The sequence below is a fragment of the Sciurus carolinensis genome, chromosome 1, assembly GCF_902686445.1.
Source record: "Sciurus carolinensis chromosome 1, mSciCar1.2, whole genome shotgun sequence".
Lineage (NCBI taxonomy): Eukaryota > Metazoa > Chordata > Mammalia > Rodentia > Sciuridae > Sciurus > Sciurus carolinensis.
Window position 1 is genome coordinate 120348935 of NC_062213.1, and position 5870 is coordinate 120354804.

Consider the following 5870-nt stretch of genomic DNA (forward strand, 5'->3'; position numbering starts at 1 on the left):
TGTAATCACAGTTTTGGCAAAAGCTTTGGCCATATCTCTCACATAGGTATCTCTTAAATAATTCTCTCTCGACCCCCTCTCCCCTGAGCTCCAGGCATTCATTTTCTACTCTTCAGCATCTCAAGATCACTAAATGATTCAGTGACATCTCATCAAACAGGTTGGGTCAAATCTGAACTATTTACACAAAATCCAGATATGGTTCATATTATTATTATTCCATTATAGAACCCACAGGCTCTTTTATGTTACAGAAAGCATTACCAGCTATGGTAAGGTAGCACGTATCACTGGATGTTTGCAAGTTTAGGATAATACAGAAATGAAAATTCATTCTGAGGCAGTCCTATTATTGAGCTCAAAGGGCCTCAACCCAGTCAATATATGTGCTAGTCAGACCCTTGTGAGTGAACCCAAACTCTGGAGCTTAGCTTGCTAAAACCTAGCAGGAAAATTTGGAGACAGTCCAGAGGAGAGCCACAAAAACAACTAACGCACAACAAGAATAAATGCAGCTCTATTACAAAAAGGTCATCTATATCAGGCTTTTACCAAGTACTGTGAGGAATGTTAAAATGCAAAGCATGGGGAACAGCTGTTTGTGGGTCTTAATAAGAAACAGGAGAAAAGAAATGAGGACGGTGGAGATCAAGAATTCAGGTTCCATATGGGGGTAAGTTGGACCAAAGAAAGGGGTTCACACTTACACTTGGCAGAGTAGGAGGCAATCCAACAGGCAGCAAAAGAGGTTCCACCCATCCACACCCCCAGAGGAGCAGTCAGACTTTGATAAACTTGTGAAAAGTTATTTAACTTGCAGTTGCTGCAAGAAACTTTCACCATAGTTCTAAAAATGTAGTAAAAAGCAAAGTCCAAAAAGACAAAGATGATTAAAGTTCAAACAGGTATTACAATAGTGCATGCAGTTGGTTGTAAAAACTGAGCAATTTGAATTGTTGAAAAAAATCAGGTGGAGTTCAAACTGGAGTCACAAAGTCTGTGAACTAAATTGATTGCAGCTATAATGAAGTTAAGGGGAAACTGAAGGGAGAACTATACAATGCAAATGACTCACAATTTGAAAATTAGATATTCAATTCCTCAGATTCCATGAGGTGAAATACCATACTAATAACTCTGCAAATCAAAGCTTTCACAAATTGCACAACAACCTGGCCTTGGTCCATTATGTTGATGGCACAAGATTAGAAGGGCCCTGCTGGTTCAAATATTGCTTGGACAGAGTAGGACAAACTGCCAGAGTGTCATTTAAAAAAATTGCCACTGTCCTTTACTGCACCAGCTCCCCTAATAATTTTGTGTGTGTTAGAATAATGATAAGAGCTGGATTTGTTGGTGTGTATCTGTAGTCCCCACTATTCAAAAGGCTGAGGTAGGAGGATTGCATGAATCCAGAAGTTCAAAAATATCTGGGCAACATGAGACCCCCATCTTAAAAAAACAAGGGCTAAAAGCAGTACCCTCCAATTTCAATTAAATGGAATTATTTCTGTAAGATGTTTACTTTCAGATTGTAATACTGAATTTTTAAAAATCTTGCAGCTTCCACCTTTACTAGATAATAAGGTTCTATATAGTATTTGGAAAATGTGAAAAATATTATTGTAATTGCCTTTTCAAATGCATAAAAAACACACTCAAAAGTTAGTTCAATATTCTAGAAACAAAGGATAATGTAATTTACAGAATAATCTGTGCAAAAAGTTTTAAATTAGTATAGTTTCTCTAGAACCAAAAGCAGTGCATAAAAATAAAAGCAGAAGGAGAGTATCTTTTCAATTTGTTTTGCAGACAAAAATACCTCATTCAAACCAGGCATGGTGGCACATGCCTGTATTCCCAGTGAATTCAGAGACTGAGGCAGGAATATTGTGTTTAAAGCCAGCCTCAGTAAATTAGAGAGAACCTGTTTCAAAAATAAAAAGGGGTGGAGATGTAGCTCAGTGGCTAAATGCCCCTGGGTTCAATCCCCAGTACCAAAAAACAAAATAAAACAAAATCTCATTCAATATAGGAAACCAGACCATTTCTGTAATTTGCTGGGCATGAAAGGCATATTATTTTTTCTTTTGAATAAAGACTATATGTTTTATTCTAGCCATCTGAATTTAGGTTTAAATTGTTCTGGGAAGTTTGCATAATATTCTGGTTACCACTGCTTAGACACAATATTTCATATGATAACCACATTTACATAGTTAGAAAAACTATGGTAAACACTTCATTCATCAAGGAAATTGTGTTTTGTTCACTTGCATTTTGCTTACTTGCTGACATTGGTTATTTAGACTCACAGCATGTTTTTCTTAAATGAAGATTTAAAAATCACTTCTAATGACCTTCTAATTTCTGGTCAATTCCCAGTAAACTATGGAATAAATGACTTCATATAATAAGTCTTTTGTGTCCCCATCTTTGATTAGTTTAGGTAAGTGGGTGATGGTGATGGTGGCAGGGTATGTGTCAAAAATGACAACCATCTGGGTGCAGTGGTGTGCACCTGTAGACCCAGCTACTGAGGGGAGGCCAAGGCAGGAAGTTCATTTGAGACCATGAGTTTGAAATCAATCTGGGAAACACTCACCGTGTTGGGGAGACAAATGACACAAAATCTAAGGTCAGAGGTATATTTTAATTCTTAAATACATTAATTTTATGGACACAAAACACATATATTTAATAATAGGAAAAAGAAAAATTAGTACAAACTATTTTATCAGTTGTTTCAGTAACTTAGATATTTAAAAGATTGAAACTCTGTGGAGAAATGCAACAGAAGTCACAAGATTGCTGGAGTCTGAGAGCTCCAGCACCAGGTAAAGGTGTTTGGTGTCCACCAGTGTCTCCTACCATCTCCTCAGGAATGGTTTCCCTAGTTTGTCAGACCAAGTGATACAAATTATTAGATATCTAAAGAAGACATGGAGATATGTCACTCTTCTATTTGGCAAAGGGTACAATCTGCTATTTAGGAGTTTCCCTTATATGCATGTGTGTGTATGCACCCAAAATACCCATCCACTCAACTTTACCAGAAGATTTCCACAGAAAAATATTATTAGTGTTTAAAACAGTGTGATAGTGGCAGAAAGGCACACAGACCAATGGAATAGAATAAAGAACCCAGAAATAAACCCTTGCATAGATGGTCAGGTTATTTTTTGGCAAAAGTGCCAAGACCATTGAATGGGGAAAGGGTATTCAGCTTAACAAATGGTGCTGGGAACACTATATGATCAAATGCAAAAGAATGAAGTCAGGTCTTGCTGGGGTTTAAAAGTTTTTGAATCCCCTGGAAAACTCATATGTTGAAACCTAACTACCAAGACAACGATATTAAGAGGGGTCCTTTGGGAGTTTATCAAGTCATGAGGGCTCAGTTCTTGAGCTATTAAAAAAGAGGCCTGAGGGAGCTTGTTCTCCCCATCTGGTTTGTGAGGATACAGAAAGAAAAGTCCTCACCATACACCAAATCCACTAGTACCTCAATCTTGGATTTCTCAGCATCCCAAACTGACAGAAATAAATTCTATTTTTTAGATATTACCCAGTTCACTTCAGAGATATAATTATGATTCAATATAAGCAAAACTATAAATGTGATGCACCACATAAAAAGAGTAGTTGCACAATTGTATGGAAACATATATATGTGCATATATATTTATATTTGTGTACGTGTGTGATACTAGAGATTAATCCCAGGGGTGCTCTACCACCAAACCACATCCCTATTCCTTTTTATGTATATTGAGACAGGGTCTCATTAAGTTGCCCAGGCTAGTCTTGATCCTTTTGCTTCACCTCCAAAATCTCTGGGATTACAGGTATGCACCACCATACCTGGCTATTGTGGATGTACCTAAACTAAACTGTACAATGAAAAAAGTCAGGATGGTAAATTTTATGTTATCTGTATTTTACCACAAGTTTAAAAATGGGCAGAAAAAGAGGGTATCAGGAGAGTTAGAGTCAGAGAAGAGGTGTAATTACTGGTTTTGGAGGTGGAGGAAGGAACCACAAGCCAAGGAATGTAGCAGATACTGGAAATGACAAGGAAAAATATTTTCCTGAGAGCCACCAGAAGAAACTAGCCCCCTGACATCAGGCAGAACTGATTTGAGACTTCTGACCTCTAGAAGTGTAGGAGAATAAATTTATGAGGAAGGGAGGAAAGAATATCATTGTTATTCAATTTATAACTGAATCAAAATGGAAATTATTTTGTTCCTAATTTGTACTTTTTTTTTTCTTGAGTTAACTGTATTTTTATTTGCTTACATTTCTGTGCACCTGTCAGTAAATGTACACTTGAATATCCCAGTTCCTACTGTGTACCTTGAACAAATTACCTCATCTTTCTATGCCTCAGTCCCTCATTGGTGAAATAGAGATAAAAATAAGAGCTTTACATGGGTTTTTGTGAGGATTAAGTGAATTAGTATACATAAGAGTTTAGACAGTGCCTGAATATAGTAAGTTACTCAGTAAAAGTTAGTTTTTCTACCCTCTGAGAGCACAACCAAGAAAGAAGGTGGGCATGGGTGCTACTGCCTTGCAATCATTTGAAGAGGCTTAGCAATCCCTGATTAAGGTTTGCTTTTCAGAATAAAATCAACTTAAGGATGAGACAACTTTGCAGTGGAGGGGAGGTAGACTAGCTCAACACAAGTGGCTTCACCCTTGATACAAAGTGGGCATCTCACTTCAGTATGTTGCACAAATTATCTTCCCTTCTTCTTTTGTCCTTGTGTGTCCGCCATCTGGTTGGTGCCCAGGTTTTCATTTTGAAGACCCAGAGGTTTAGGCTTCCGCAGAATCCTTGGGTCTGTTGTACTGTTGCCCAGTACAACGGCAACACTTATGTTAAGAAAAGAAAACACATCTACTGCTTTTGGTGTGGATTTGTTCTTCTTTTTCTAGGGCTTTGAGATGTAATGCTAAGCCATTTTTTCATTGACTTTCTATTCTTTTAATGAAGAGCTCCATGCAATGAACTTACCTCTTAGCACTTGTGTGATTCTGCATCGTGTACAGGGGGAGAAATGAGAAGTTGTTCTCCATTTGTGTACAATATGTCAAAATGCATTCTGCTGGCATGTATAACTAATTAGAACAAATAAAAAAAGAAAAAAGAAGACAAATCTCGAAGAGGGTCAAGTTGGAGGGCCAGTGAGCTAAAGTATAAAGCAAATTAAAATCATAATGTCAAAAAGAAAAAAATATTGGGGGGAAGATTCATTATCTTTTGAATTTTGTTCCATGTGCATATATAATAAAATAAAAAAAAATACATAATTTTTAAGAAACTGGAATTAAGTCTCTATGAAAACTGAGAAATAAAAGTTGAGAGGTAATTGAATTTGAAACCTAGGAGTTGGAGGTAAAGCTCAGAGGTCGAGGGGGTACTTAGCATGCTGGGTTCAATTCCCAGCATCTCGTCCAACCAAAATCAAGTAAAGCCTGATATAGCAGAAGTTTGGGGTCCTCTGTTACACAAACTTATCCACACATTCATTTTTCCTTTTTCTGAAGCACAGCATCTGTGTCTTTAGTTCAAATATTTATAGAGCTACTATTTAATAGGTAGGATTTTTGCTATGCCACACACCAAGGTATTTCCAAGTGTCTCTTCTTGAAACAGATTAAGTTCTATTAAATACATAAGATGCATAGAAATTATTTTTAGGAACTTAGAAATAGTTGTTCCTGGTAGTTTTACAATGCTGGAGTAGAGCATTGTGCAGTTTCCTGAACATGCTCACATTATCAGTTGATCCTCTGCACAGAAGCCCCATGTGATTCTTGCTATTCTCAGCTTTGTCCATGAACTAAAATTAGAACTAGGC